Genomic DNA, 16,908 nt, shown 5'->3' on the forward strand with positions numbered 1-16,908 from the left:
AGTACACGCTTAGTAAGTCAATCTGCACCAAAGGGATGTGGTCTGTGAATATAATGTAACAATTAGCAGACACAATCATCAGATGTATGTTACAACAGACACATACCAACTCCTGCGGTGCACCGTTGTACATCTCTTTGGTCGTTTTGTTTGCAGATGAGCTGTCAATAATATCAAACCTATAACGCTCGAAATTGATGCTCATCATGTAGTACCGGCCCCCTTGCAATATCGGGAAAATAAACTGGACAGCAGCCATATTTGTGTATTAGTTAAGTATCACGTCGTAGTCTAGAGCGTCAGTTTTAATTATTTCAAAGTATAAGTATGATTACCATATCTATAGTCGCTATCCCTACATGGTCTGTAGTATTCAGTTCCGCATCTAGCCGGTTTTTGAACCACGAAAGCCTCTCATCTTGGCTGGATGAAATGCCCACTACAGTGCCAATCTGCATGCCAAATAAGTTTAGCACCGAGAATTAATGGTGGGAACATGTGGTTGGGTTTTAGATACGCACCGTGGCACCGGTTGAGAAAAAGATCCTAGAAGGTACCCCTCCCACCCTGTTTTTTTCCCTGGAATTGAGGACGCTGCACCATGCATCCACCACAGTCTTTGCAACATGCGTCCTCCCCATTAAAGTTCTAAAATCTGCCCATTTGACTTTGCGCTTGACATGCTGGAACAACACCGCATTCCTAAAACATTTAACAAAAATGATTACGTTAGAGAGAAAGCAAGAAATTGTCTTCTAATTAGGTATAGTGGTCCATCAACCCACCCTCACTGCAGCTACTATCCACAGATGTAAAACACTATAATAGGGTCCCCTTTTTTACCACTGAGTCTTAATGCACCAGTCAGATGCACCACCATGCAAGGGGAATGCACCACCAGTACTCTGAGATGCCCAAACCAGTGCACCACCTATTCTAGCAATTTTAAATTCACCGTCACCATAGAAAAAACATATTACTATACTTTATAAGTTGTTTCACCATGCAAGGGGAACTCCGCAAGGCCTGCCCTACCAAACAAATAGCATGCTAAAAACATTATTTACACTCGAAAACCCCACTTACCGGTCACCATGTGGGCAGCTGAACAGCCACAACCAGACGACGTGCACAGGTGGTAGAGGAATGGCAGGGTACCCCAACGTGGAGCCAGAAAAGATGCCGAAAGGATATTCTTCCTGGACGACTGGCCACTTACCTTTGCGATGTGCCCCATCCCGCCTCTCTGGACCTACAATTTGAGGAGAGGGCTGCTGTACGGCCCCAATCTGCTGCCCCTGAAAAGGAACCTAGCACCAATATTCATCATACACGTAAGTTATCATAACAGTGCGGCTAAATGAGGTTATTTACACACAAACCTGTAGCGATGGTGTGGCCACATCCAACAGTAAAGCCTGGTTTCGCTCTAGGCTCTTCGTTGCCAAGTCCTGTGTGATCCCAAGGCTAAAACTAGGAGCATCAACGCCCCCGATAGCGTCCAGTCCATCCGCCTCCAGTCGGTCCAATTCCTTTAAGAATCCTGGGTCATGCCACATAGGGTCGTCGTGGAGATCTGGCGTCGGGGCGGGTAGTTGTTGTACCTCTACAGCTGCAGGTCCTTCAATTAAACCTAGCAACAACTTCGCTGCAGCGGCAACCCGATCGAAATCAGGGTGGTCACGAGCTAGACTGGGGTGTTGCCGTACCGTATCAGCAACCCATGAAGCAACTGAAAGGAGGTTCCCAGACATGGTTGCAAACTCCTCGTGCAAGCCCTACACCAAAGTTGTTTTCACCCTATAAAGTCAATGTTTACGAGGATAACGGACACTGAGGGCGAGGATATAACTGACATACCGTGTTGTTCGCAGAGGCGGCCACATGGGTCACTGCCTGTATCCCCGTGTTTCGTTGTTCTTCAGGTTGGACTGCCGGTGACATTGGCATCGGTGATTCCGTAGTATTAGGATGGCCAGATGCACTGGGATGTGCATCCACCAAACCGTTGCCAAAACCCCTTGTTGTAACCTCTCGACACTCCCGTGCTTTAATCAACTCTGTGGTCCACCCGTCCAACACTGGGATTGACCTCGGGACATCTCGCGCACCCACCACCACCCTATCAACATATAGCAGCTGCACCAAGAAGAATACCCACAAATTAGGACAAGATAATTCATAAGGACATTCAAGCATGCATTTTAAAACAAGGCCTTACAATTAGAAAGAGCAGTGGTCCCGTAAATTTGCGGTTGGTGTTCTCGGTCCACCTACCAAAGGTACTAACCAAGGAGTGCAAGAGATATCCACACCAATCCAGTTCACCGATCTTGGTAACATCGCTAAACATGTGCACAATCTTCTGGTTCGCATACCCATTGGGCGTGCTTGCAATAAGCGTGCTTACAACAACGACACTAAAATGCCGTTTAAACCAAACCCCCCCATCTTTGAGCCCTAAAAGTAGTGTGCTCAGAGCCTTGATCGTGACCCTCCCTTTTTTTTTTGCTTTACCTTAGTCCTCCATTCTCGCAGGTCGCGCCCTACAACCTGGGGATCGCGCTCTGTAATCGGGATTATACCATTCGGGAGCCCCAACACAGCTGCAACATCCTCCTTGGTTATTTTGATGATTCTTCCGTTGCCCAAATCCAATTCCATCTTCGAGGGGTCAAAGCAAGACACTAACCAATAGCCAAGGCGTAGTGGCAACTCCTTGATGCGCAACCCTAGAAGACTCCCCATGCCAATGCTACTGACACCACGCCTCTGACGTGGTGTTAGTGATTCGACTACCCGGGCGAGCTCCTTGGGCATCCCCCTCGTATTAATAAGGGGGAACAGGCAGTCCTCGCGTCCATGATCAGCACGCGGAGACCCTTCATACTCCATATCGTCAAGGCGGCGTGGCGGGGTATAGAAGTCCTCGTCAGAATCACTCCGATCATCGCTTACTACGGCCGTCTGTTGTGCATCCCCACCTGAGCATTAGACACCGTTACACTTCACAGAACATAAGCTTAGCTCCATTGTATACATTTCTTCGTTAGAATTGGTTTAAAATATGGAAAACATGGTAGATGCAAACCAAACACAAAACATAAGCTTAGCTTCATTATATACGTTATGCACGTGTTTTAACTAATATTATTGATCTATGGCGGTCCTGATTAAATTGTAATAACTGCATACTTTAATTGATATATCACAATTCATTAATCATAAGACCTATTCTAGCTAATTATCTGAAACCAACCAACAACAAACACATATGTGAAAGAGATACGAGCTAGAAAGAATCATAAATGACAGCATAAGCATCGCCATCAATTTGCATCGAAAATGGACTTCGTTCGTTTAATACTAACTCATGTTAGAACCGGTTCTTTATGCACGTGCTTTAACTAATATTATTGATTTATGGCGGTCCTGATTAAATTCTAATAACTAAATGCTTTAATTGATATATCACAATGTACAATTTGGGAACAACTAGTTTCTATCAGGTTTATATTTCAGAAGACCTATTACAACTTCCCTATACAAAAATGTGGAGGCAAAGATCTTTAAAATAACAAATCAAATACCCCCTACCACTAAATTAAAACCAAGCTTCAGAATAAAGGAACAAAATACAGAGTAGTTGTCATAACTCATTACAGGCCACCACACATGCAATTAATGCAATTCATTAATCATAAGATCTATTTAAGTTAATTATCTAAAACCAACCAATATCAAACACATATGTGAAAGAGACACAAGCTAGAAAGAACCCTAAGTGACATCAAAAGCACTGCCAGCAGTTTGCATCTAAAATGGACATGCATACAAAAGCTGATCTTTAATATCTTTCAGCTTATATTCTGATTACATTAAAAAAAAACGATTAGTCAGAAAAAATGATCATTCTGAAGATTAGCTAAATTATATACCTTACTTCCTTTGTTTAGTCTAATCTCACGCCCACCCCCTCCCTCACTACTATTCCAGTTGTTATTTCTTGATCTAATTGTACTAATTGCATGCCTTAATTCACATAGAACATTCTACATTTTGGGATTGTGTTTTTTCTATCAGCCCTAAAAAATTGTCTAACACTGATAGCCCACAACCACATTTGAATAGAAATGAATTCTAAAACATGAGAAACAGAGCTAACCTTTATGAGCCCTCCGACGCGACGACAGTGACCTTGCACCGATCCTAGATGGGACCCCCGACGCCGCACGTTCGACACCCCCCCCCCCCCCCCCCCCCGCAAAGACGATCGCATGGGAGGACGAAAGCCTGACCGCCGCTTGAATGGCCGGTTCCCCACCGCAATTTTGAGCAACCCAGCTGATGGCGGCGTCGAACGGCAAGACCCACTTGATCGCGCCATGAGTTATCGCACAATCGCCCGGCAATAGAGAGAGGAACGCAGCGATGTGAACTAACGTACAAACGGAAGGCAAATACAAACGACAGAATAGACAATTATAGGGAAGAGAGAATAGACAAGTAGAATTTGAATCGGTTACGGCCACGTAGATCCAAAAGTGAAATTCCAAACTAGTCCCCCAGGAGATGTGCCACTGTCGTGCGGTGCATATGACTACCATGCACCCTCACCCACGCTCACTGATCAACAAACAACGCACGGCTGAGATAGGTGCACACGTTCTCACATTACCTAAAGTTCACACCAGAACCGAATTCTATATATATATATATATATATATATATATATATATATATATATATATATATATATGGTCAAATATGCCCACAAACTTTATTCAAAAAGACCTAAATTTTTTAAAATATACAATTACGCTCATTAATATGTTATTTTGGTGCATCCAAGTCCAAAAATCAGTTAATAACCTGTAATAGCAGGTCACTAAGGTTTCGATGACGCTCTGACCAACTCTGATGACGCTCCAGAGACTAACATCGGCGACTGTTGAACAATCGCAGGTCGCCTTCTTCAAAGGCAACCGTTCGGTAGTTGAATTGCTAATCAAATTGCCAATGTTAGTTAGTCCCCGTAACGTTGTCGGAGTTTACCGTAGTGCCGCTCGAACCCTAGTGAGTTGTTATTATAGGTCACTAACTGTTTTGTGGGCTTCGATGTACCAAAATAACACATTGATAGACTTAATTTTTTATTTTTATTTTTTAAGGTTAATGATCTAATGAAGTTTTTGAGTAAAATTTAATGACTTATTTGAACGTTTTGCCCAATAAGGTTGAACCCCAACCCTAAGGGCCCCCCACACCGACAGAGTATTTGGGAAGATGTAAATTATGATGACTCAACTGAACATAAACCACAGAGGCTAGACCGGTGCTCACTGTGCACAAGGAGCCCCCCTCACTTTGAGAGGTTGCTCCCACATTGTCGTTGGTGAGACTCGATCCCTAATCATTCTTCCAAAATTTCACCTCTATGACCAATTGAGCTACCCGGGCACAATATAAATATTCGTGGGTATGTGAAAGGGAGTGTTGGAAGGGGGAAAATGGCAGAAATGTTGGGAAGGAAAGGGATTTGTGACCAAATAGGTCTGTAGTCAAACCACTTCATTAATTATAACGAAAATGAAGACACAAAACAGCATGGTTTTCCAGGTCATCATGTGGATAAGATCTCCACGTATTTCATCCGATCCCCTTAATTCTCCCGGTAGGTAGGTACTAGCTGTAGCTGGGGATGCAAATTCCTTAATTACACTCCAACCACATCGTTAGATACACTCGTGAATTGAGAAAACCCTAAGACACCATCGTTAATTTTCTCAAACAAAAGAAAACAATAAAAATAACCAGTATGGTTGGCGCGGGTAACCGTGCACTCTTATTTCTTAAAAGACATCGAGAGTTCGAATATCCTCTCGTATAGAAAAATCAATCTAACCAGCATTTTGCTCATTAATTAGGTCAGTCCAGGAGACGTCAGGAGTTCAAATCTCCTATCGTATAGAAAAACTAATTTGACCAACATTTTACACATTAATTAGGTCAGTCTGGTGAGAATGGAAATTAATCTGAGTATAGTACGAGACAGACTAATTACCAGACAAATATAAAAATGGTTGTTAGGTATAATTTTATGGAGAAAGGAAAGTGATTCACGTGAATCTTATTAAAGTATTAAACTATATTTTGTATACCTGCATTTTAAATGATGATATATATTGACGAACCACTTCTATATTGTTTATTATGTTTTATAATTTTGTGGTAAACGTATTAAACATATGTTTGCCATACTTTAATTATAACGTCACATTCTATAAACTACTGCCACGGGCGAATTAGTTTCAATTTATATTTTACGGATCTTTATTAATTTATACCTTAGCTTATACTTAATCACAAACCTACAACCACCGCTAGAATTTTCGCAGATTCCAACCAACACTTTTTGATCGGTAAATAGCGATTTTTGGTCAGTAAAATCACTTCTGACCAAAGTTACTGATCACCAATTTTTACAGATCCACCATTTACTAAACAGGTCTTAAAATTCGTAATTTACTAATGTGTTTTTTTTTTTTATGATAATAAAAATTCACAATTATTACCTTATAGTTCATATTGGGTAAATCACACTTTTGTGTAATTATGAATTTTAAACAAGAGAATAAATTATACTAAGAATATCCAATGTGGCAGGCTTGACAGAGAGGTGTATTATTATTATTATAATAAGAATTTGTAAACTAATGTCATCATGTGTGTGTGTTTATTATCTAATGGTCCTAGTCATGGCCAACGTGGATACAGACAAGAGCTTTTGACATTTTTGGTCTAATGACTATTCTAGCTCTCTCAGTTTTGATTTTAAATTGTTTACTTTAAGTACACGATTTATATTTTTTTTTTAGCACTTTTTGCTCTCCGTAAAAAAAAAAAAAAAAAAAAAAAAAAAAAAAAAAAAAAAAACGAAATATATTGTTAAAAGGGGTTTAAGGCGTAAATAAATAAACTGAAATTGACAAAAGTTAATGTGGCTAGAATGTATTTATTCATTTTTTTTATTTATAAAATAATAATTCAAATTTTCAAAACAATAAAAATACAAAATCAAGATCAGATTAGCTTCTCTTTTTCTTTTTTTTTTTTTAAAGTGCATCTTCCCAGGTTGTGGGATTCAATGCCAAATTTAAAGAATAGGATAAAATTAAGAAAGTCCCAATTCCAATTTGTTGGGATTCGGGATCGCGTCATCGCATGTACCTAAGATATTTGTTGGACTTCATTTCTATTTGAAATAAGGATCAAATAGATCATTGAACACCACACAACAATACAATGAGGCCACTGAATTCAAAAAAGTTACAATTAAATCTCTAAACTAACCCATTTCAAGTAATTTGTTCAATTTGCAATTTTTTTCTCCTTTTAACAGGTCACCTAATTTAAAATATTTTTAAAAAATAATTTTTTTAACAATTAATTAAAATAAATTAAAAAATAATAATAATCATTTGTTTCCGACCATGGAGACGAATAAGGGATCTTCATCTCCGGCCATGGAGACGAAAGTCCTTTCGTCGGACCTTCGTCTACATGGCCGGAGACGATGTGTGTGTATGTTTTTTTTTAATTAATTTTTAAAAAAATTATTTTAAAAAAATATTTTAAATTGGTGACCTTTTAGAAAGGGGAAAAACTTGTAAATTGAATAAATTGTTTGAAATAAATTAGTTTAGGAACTCAATTATAACTTTTTAAGTTTAGTGGTTTAATTACATTATTGTGTGTGGTTCGATAGCCTATTCGAACCTTAATAATTTTTGAAAGTTTTTATTCTTAAAATGAAAAGTGATGAAATATATTTATAATTTTTTTTTTATAAATAGTATACATAATTAAATATGCATTATTTTTATTTTTTTCATATAATATTTTTACATATAACTAACAGTTATATATATATATATATATATATATATATATATATATATATATATATATCAAATATGTCAAAATTAACATTTTATTGATATTAAAGTCGAATAACAATAATATTATATTTTTTCTATATTATCGATCAATATCAATATCTTTTGTATAAAATATAATTTTACTTGATTAAATTGAATACTATTAAAATAAATATTTTTTTTTTTTTTTGGTAGAGGGAAGGGCCATAGGCCCCGGGAGATTAGTAAAATCTTCTAACAGCTACGCCATTAGCATCACGATTGAGCATTAGGATGATTTCTTCGGGAGGATGCCGTAGGATATTAGTGCCCCATGGAGAGTCTTGACCCATATTTGCGAGATAGTCTGCGCACTGGTTCCCTTCTCTAAAAATATGTTTGAGCTCACATGCAAGGAAACCATGCATAAGAGTCTTACAGTCTTTAATGAGAGTATCCGCTTCCACGTTGGTCTCAGTATTCTTGCTAAGGGCTTGAACTACCGCCAACGAATCCGTTTCTGCTTCCACTCTGTCAAAGTCATGTTGTTTTGCTAGGCGGAGGCCTTCTCGTAGCCCCCAGAGTTCAGCTGCGAAGCTCGTAGCAAAGCCAATCTTCGTCACAAAACCCATCACCCACTTGCCCGTATGATCTCGTAGAAGACCGCCTGCACTGGCGAGGCCGGAAGAGGCCTTTCTCGCCCCATCGGAGTTGATTCTTAGGATTCCAAGCGGCGGTGGAGACCAAAGAACCCAAATCTGTCTAGCGACCGCAATGCCGTTGTTCTTCGTGAGAGTTCGGAAGTCTTCGTTCGCTTCATATCTGGCTTGTTTCACTATGTTTGTCGCAGGCAGCCATAGGTTATTGAAGACCACGTTATTTCTTGCCTTCCAAGTGTTCCAAAGAATATAAGGAAACAGCAGGTTCCACCTCTCCTCAGCGGGTCCTCTCATCTTCCCCGTGCAAGCTCGTTCCATCCAACATGATAGAGGAAGGTGGTTGCTAGCGGCAAAGCTTGGAGGGGGTGTCGTCAGGTTCCAGATCTCTTTAGTCAGGCTGCATTGTCTGAAGATGTGATCAAGCGACTCTGCATCTACACCGCATCTCGGACATGCATCCTCCATTGTCAGTCCACGCCGTCTTCTTTCAGCGTTCACCAGAAGTCCATTCCTGGCTATTTTCCAAATAAAAAACTTCAATCTTTCCCTGCATGTTAAGCGCCAGATCCACTCGAGAGAGCCTTCGTCCGAACCTGCAATGAAAGAATAAGCCGAGCTTACCGTGGCCACGCCTGTGTCTGAATGCGGCCAGTAAAGTCTATCAGCATAGTCGGCGGCAACCGGTATAGGGGTGGCTCTAACACGATTGATGACATCTTCTGGTACGAGAGTTTCCAGGGCTGTTACGTTCCAGGAGTTATCCGAGTTCATAAAGTCTTTCACACGCAAATTCTCGGTGCCAAGGGGGATTGGGTGGGGGATTAGGCTCGCGATCGGCTTCTCCCCAACCCATCTATCATGCCAAAAATTAATATCAGTTCCTGTGCCCACTCTCCACCGAATACCTTTTTTAAGAAAATGTCTCCCCTTTAGGATACTTCGCCAACCCCAGGAGCAATTGGGCTTCATCGGAATGGAAAGGAAATCCTCATTTTTCACATACTTTTCTCGCATGACTTTGACCCACAGCTTATCGTGGTTCGTCAGAACTTGACCGGCCATTTTAGTGAGGAAGGCTTGGTTAAAGTCCTTTGCTTGCCTGAGCCCAAGACCTCCGTTGCTCTTTGACTTACAAATTTCCTTCCAACTCACCGTGTGTATTTTTCTTGTATCCTCTGCATGACCCCAAAGGAAATTCCTGCAGATTTTGTCAATATTATTACACGTACTTACCGGGAGAGCCATGGATTGCATTGTGTAGGTCGGGATCGTGGCGAGGGAGGCTTGGACTAACGTCTTTCTTCCTGCCATGCTGAGCGTACTTGATTTCCAAGTGGCTAATTTCCTTCTCATTTTGTCAATGACATGATGGAAGGTGTCTTTGGTGACTCGTTTTTGGAGAATAGGGATACCCAGGTACGTGCCAAGATGAGTAACGACAGGTATGCCCATCCTTTCGCTAATCTTTTTCTTCCAACCTGCATTAGTATTGGGGGAGCAAAAAATTTGGGATTTCGATAGGTTTACCTTGAGGCCTGACACACTACTAAAGCGATTCAGGCAATCCAGGATCACCCCGGCTTGATTTTCAGAAGCTTCAGAAAAGAGCAATAAATCGTCCGCAAAGAAAAGATGAGACAAACCCATACCTCCACGTGTGACATGTATGGGTTTCCAGACGCCCAAAGAAACTAAATTCTGGATATCATACGCCAAACGCTCCATGACCATATTAAAAAGATAGGGAGCCAAAGGATCACCTTGACGGAGGCCTCTTTCCGGGGCAAAAGAGCGAAGACGACCTCCGTTCCACAAAATGGAGATATCTGTTTCCTTTAAGGAAAAAAGAAGTAGGTCTATGATTCCTCTAGGAAACCCGAAGCTAATAAGAGTGTCCTCCAGGAAGGACCAATCAATGCTATCATAAGCTTTATGGAGGTCAATTTTGACAATCATGAAAGCCTTTTTCCCCTGCTTTTTTTTCATAGTATGTACCACCTCCTGCGTGAGGACCACGTTATCCATCGTAGACCGACCGGGAAGGAAGCTATTCTGGTGTGGACCAATTATCCTGCACATCACGGGTCTCAAACGGTTGACAAGGGTTTTAGAGATTACCTTAAAATCCACGTTGAGAAGAGTGATTGGTTTAAAATCCGCTGCAGTTTCTGGTACATCCTTCTTAGGGATGAGAGTTATAAAAGCTTGTGTAAGAGATTTTTGGACTTTTCCTGACTGAAGCGCCTGGTTGACCAATCTTGTGAGGGCTGGACCTACATCTTCCCAAAAGAACTGATAGAACGCAGGTGGAATCCCATCAGGACCCGGACTTCCAAACTTTTTCATGCCAAAGACGGCTTTTTTCACCTCGTCCATACTAGCCCTCCGGGCCAACCTAGTCGATTCTTCCCTAGTAAGTCTGAGATTGTCCCCCACCGGAGTGATGGAAATATTTCCCTCCGGGGCAGACCTGCGAAATAACAAAGAGAAAAAATCAGTAATATGATCAGATAAGCTGGTGGGGTCATCGGTCCAGTTCCCATCGACTTTCAAGAAACGAATTCTATTTCTGTTTCTTCTTATTAGGGCCGCATTATGGTAGAACGTGGTGTTTCTGTCACCATCCCTAATCCAGTCCACTCTTGACTTCTGAAACCAAACCGCTTCCTCTTGATACAAGACCTCATTGTACTCTAACGTAAGGGATCTTTCAAGATCTTGTAGAGATCTTGAGGACCCATACTCGCTCGCCTTTTGTATCCCCCTGATTCTCGCCTCAAGTCTTTTTTTTCTATTAAAAATATTTCTAAAAATTTTATGATTCCACCGCTTGCTTTCTTCAGCGACAATTGCAATGATGGACTCGATATCCTGATTCCCAACCGCAATGGCATCTCTCCAAATTTTTCCATAATCCTCCCTTGTTAGCCAAGCTGCTTCGAAACGAAAGGGGCGATGCTCCACATCAGGGGGGGTACCTGCTTGGTCCATAAAGATAATCGGGCTATGGTCTGAGTGGAGTCTAGAAAGCACTCTAGTTTTTCCCTCGGGGCAAGCATGTTGTGCATGGACATTCCAAAGGACCCTGTCAAGCCTTCGCATCAAAGTGACTCTGTTTCTTGCAAATCTGTACCAAGTGAATTTTTGCCCCGAGTACCCCGGATCCAAGAGCCCACATTCACTATACGCGTCCACAAACCTCTGTAATCTATTGGTGTTAATAGTCTCGCTTCCCCATTGTTCACCAACCATAGCAATATCATTCAGATCACCAATGACAATCCAAGGACTCTGTAATAAACTACCAAAATTTTTACAGTCCTCCCAAAATCTGCACTTAGAAAGCAAGTTAGGTCTAACATAACTGAAAGTAATAAAAACTTCCTTCGGTCTATTCTTTACTTTCGTATGAATAGCCTGCGAAGTATGTCTAACCACTTCAAGGTCCAAATGACCTTTGCGCCAAAACAAGAGAAGCCCGCCGGCAAACCCAAGAGGGTCAACAATAAAATGATTAGTATAGCCCAAAGTATAGGCAGTTTTAATCATTTTATCAGCTTTCGGAGAACGAATCTCAAGGAGGCAGATAGCATCAGCTTTTGTCGTGGCCAAGAGTTCCTTTACATGTTTCCTGACACAACTATTCACGATGCCTCTACAATTCCAGGTGACGATCTTCATTTAGAAGGTTCAGAGGGTGAGGAAGTTTGGCAACCGCCTTCCCCGGGCGTGAGTCCCAAATTGGACATGGCCTCCACGAAGGGGGCCGAGCCCGCCACAAAATCCACCTCCGAACCTCCAAACTGAAAAGGCGTCGGCAAACCACCAAGGTTGGTCCACGATTCAGGACCCCAGTCCAACGGAACCCGCACATTACCAAAGCCTCTACCCCTACTGCCCCTCCCATTACCACGACTAGCCAGTTGTGATCTCCCACGCCCTCTGGCATTACCAGTAGGGAGTTGTTGTGGGTTCAAACTATCCGGAATATCATCACTAGGGATGGCAGTATTCCGGATTATGGTAGGCCGGCGAGGCTGGGGAGTGGTGTGGGGTGAAGAAGAAGACTTACCTCTGGAGCTTTCGCCCCCTTCTCTTATAGACGTGACTGCCGGCAGTGTTTGGAATTTGCTGCCAACAATCTCATCCAGTCCAGCCAAGGGCTCGAATTGATTCCCCTTCCCCCGAGAGGTGTTTTTGTTCTGCTTGCTTTGCCTATTGTTGTGTGAGGAGGCCTTGTCAACCTTTTTCCTTGTCACGAGCATCCAGGCGCCATACGGGCGATCTCTAGCTAGAGGAGACGGGAGAGAAACAGTATTTCCAGAAGATTGTTGTGGTGCAGTGGTTTCAGTGTTTGTGTCTTGCTGAGTTTCCCCTTCTTTCTCAGCAACAGGGGTTTCATTTAGGTCCATGTCAGATCTTGCCGGATTTTTGTCTTTGTTCTGGGGGCAGGCTTGCTCACGATGACCAATCATTCCACATCCAAAGCAAACAATGTGGAGGCTTTCATATTCAACGAGCTGGAGTTGATCTTCTACCCAGATTTCCGTTACCAACGGTTTGTCCAAGTCGACCTCAACTGCCGCCCTTGCGTACCTCCCTTTGACAACCGAAGTCGTGGTACGATCTAGCCGTAGAGGTTTACCAACACCCTCGAGGATGTTCTTGACCACATCATCTCTGAAATATTCGGCCGCGAGTCTTGGCAGACGAACCCAAACGGCCATTTTTGAAATTTTTGCTTTAGCAGGATCAAATTTAGGTTGCCATCTCTGTGTCACCAAATAATTGTCAAAGATCTTCCAAGGGCCATCAAGGAGGACGTGAAGGTAATCCGTTTTGTATTAAGTATATCAAAAATCGATGTCAAATCACACTATAAAATTCTCATAATAAATACACTAATATCTTTGACCTATGAATCATAAACATCATGCATGTTAAAGGACATTACCATTATTAAATTATTTCTTAAAGCGTTTACTAATATAAATTTAGAATAATGCCCGTATATTTAAACACCATTATTATATTACCAAGACTCATGAATCATTCCAAAGTTAGAAATTTTTTTTTTTCATTTTTCTTTTCCATTATTTTTAGAGATTTGTTATGATTCGTTACCCACTATTGACTTTCTAATGGATTATACAAAGTACTGCATATAGATTTAGACCATCATTTTTTTTTAATTTTGTATTATTTAAATACGATAAAATTTAAAGAGTAACGTATGAATTAAATGTACCACAATGATACATTTAATTCACAAAATGTTAAAATATATTATATTGTCCATTTATTTTTAAAACATTACGTTCATTCTACACATTGTTAGAGATGTGTTCAAATTTTGTTTAGTTAAAATTACGGGGATGCAATCTTTTTTTTTTTTAGAACTCGGGGATGCAATCTTAATTTATTTTGTTGAGTGTATCTTTTTTGTCAGGATGAATGTTTTACTGTGATGTTTTTAATGTATGTAAATACACGTTTGTACACAAAGCGTACACACACATTTAAAAATTGTCACATCAATTTATAATACTGATATTAGCAAAGGCATGTGATATAACCCTAATCAAACGCACTATTAAGATAAAGGTATATATTCAATGTTTTCTAACTCAAGAATAATATTCATTTTGGAAAAAAAAAAAAAAAAAGAAGTAAAAAACTCTTTTAATTTAAAAAATGGGAAAATAACATTTTTTCCCCTGAGTTATATACTTATAGCCATTTTTCCCCTTCAATTATTCTAAAGGTGGTGGTTTTTTCCCCTGATATATTAAATTGACATTTATACCCTTAAAGTAAACATTTTATTTATTTTACTTCTCCAATAAATTATCGTGTATACATAGGGATGACCACGGTTCAGATCAAACTGAACCGGACACTATAGCAATTGAATTAAAAGTTTCCAGTTACGATTCAGATCTAGAACCTAATATTTGGATTTCAATTTATTAAAATTATGAATAAAAAAATTGGATCTTGAACCGTGAATCGGCGGTTTTGGATCCGGTTCGCGATTTTGAACCGTCTTTATTTTAAAATTTTATTTTTTATTTTAAATAGTCTAAATTCAACAATAAATGTATTTTATTTTTTCAGTTCGGAACATGAATTGTCTGTTCTGGTTCGCGATTTTAATAAACTCTAAATATCGAGTTTCGATTATAAATTGTAATTGGAATATTTCGGTTTGGTTGCTATAGTGTTTGTTTGGTTTGAACCAAATTATTGTCATAATTTGTTGGAGAAGGGAAATAAATGAAATATTTATTTAAAATATTTATTTTAAGGGTAAATATATCCATTTAACATTCCAGGGGGAAAAATAGCCACTTGAATAATTTAGGGGGAGAAAGTGCTATAAGTATATAACTTAGGGAGAAAAAATGTTATTTTCCCTTAAAAAATTATAAAATATGCACAAGTGAGGATAACAATACAAACAGAAAAATAGAGGGAATAATAAGAGAATCTCAAGAAAGATTTCATATGGGAATTCAAATTATAATATATTTGGGGTTCCAATATTTTAGAATGGAATAAGGTTCAAATTGGCCACTGAACGTAACCTGAAAATGCAATTAGGCCACTGAACGAAAAAAAAGTGCAATTAGGCCATTGAACACTCCAAAAATGTGCAATTTCACCTGATAGCAGGTTACCCTCAATCTTAGCAGGTTATCTGCTTACGTGGCAGCTGAGTTGACATTTTTAATAAATTTTAAATCATTTTTAATAAATTTTAATAATAAATTTTTATTTAAAAAAATTTTTAAAAAATAAAAACGACTTTATTTTATTTATTATTTATTTTTTTTTCAATTTTTTATAAAATTTATTATTAAAATTAATTATTAAAAATTATTTAAAAATTATTTAAAATGCCAACTCAGCTGCCACGTAAGCAGGTAACCTGCTAAAATTGATGGTAACCTGCTATCCGGTGAAATTGCATACGTTTGGAGAGTTCAGTGGCCTAATTGCACGTTTTTGGAGTGTTCAGTGGCCTAATTGCACTTTTTGTTCGTTCAGTGGCCTAATTGCATTTTCAGGTTACGTTCAGTGGCCAATTTGAACCTTATTCCTTTTAGAATTAAAAGTATTTTATGGGGAATTTTTCAAGGCACCATATCACGCCGTGTTGAATTTCTAAAATGGAATATTTTGTATTTATAACTATTGTACATATGGGCATATGGCTTGTTTTTTAGAAAAAAAAAAATATAAATATAAACAAATAAATATAGAGTATAATTATTAGAAAAGTCTATGGTGCCGATTTACATTAATTTCTCTTATACTAGGTACAAGCTAAAATAATATTAAAAAAATTTTAAGTTTATATCACGTATAGAAGACATCAGCATTGATCACCACCTTAAAAGTTTTCATAAAAAAATGTTCTTATATTAATATTTATACAAGCTTTTGCCATTTAACGTGTCTCATAAAAATGTTTTTTTTGGAAGCAGTATTATTTATTATTAATTTTAGCATGAATTAATTAGATAAAATTATACTTTGTATAAAATTTTATACTCCGTATAATTTTATGCAATTTTAATGTAACATTATCCATTTAAAACAGCATGTGCAGGGCAGCAAGATTTGTTCAAAAACAGACAGCCAAAAGTAAAAAAGGGGTCAACTGAAATAATGAATAAAATATAGGGAGTGATTGGAAATTAGAAACAAGTTGGCCGACAACGACAACTGAAAACACACAGGAGATTCATAATTTCAGATTCCACCCTCACAATCGGAAATGATAATTGTACAGTAATACGATACCGCAAATATCACACACAAAAAAAAAAAAAAAAAATCTCATGTAATATAATTTTTTGATAATTATTTCAACTTGATTAATAATTAGGGTTTAGGGTTCATAAGTATGTTTGAACAGATACTACAATGTAAGTATATTTGAACAGATACTACAATGTAAGTATGTTTCAGAGAATGCATTGTTAACTCTGTGTGCTTTATAAGTATGTTTGAACAGATATTACAATGTAATATAATCAGTAACGTTCAAAAAAAAAAAAAAGATTGACTATATAGTGTAATATGATACAAATTACCAAAACATAAGGAGACAACAAATTCAGGGTTGAATTTATTGACCTAAGATATTTTAATCTACAGGTCTGATGCCAAAAATGAATACATAATTAAATCAGATCAACTAAATTCAGATAAAAATTAATTAGCATTGCTTTACTTTGGAAACTTATAAACTATTAAAATACACTATGTGATTTACTTAATTCACTAAGATGCTAGAGTTAGAAATGATGACGTTTTGGTTT

Source organism: Ipomoea nil, unplaced genomic scaffold (genome assembly GCF_001879475.1).
Source record: "Ipomoea nil cultivar Tokyo-kokei standard unplaced genomic scaffold, Asagao_1.1 scaffold0688, whole genome shotgun sequence".
Taxonomy (NCBI): domain Eukaryota; kingdom Viridiplantae; phylum Streptophyta; class Magnoliopsida; order Solanales; family Convolvulaceae; genus Ipomoea; species Ipomoea nil.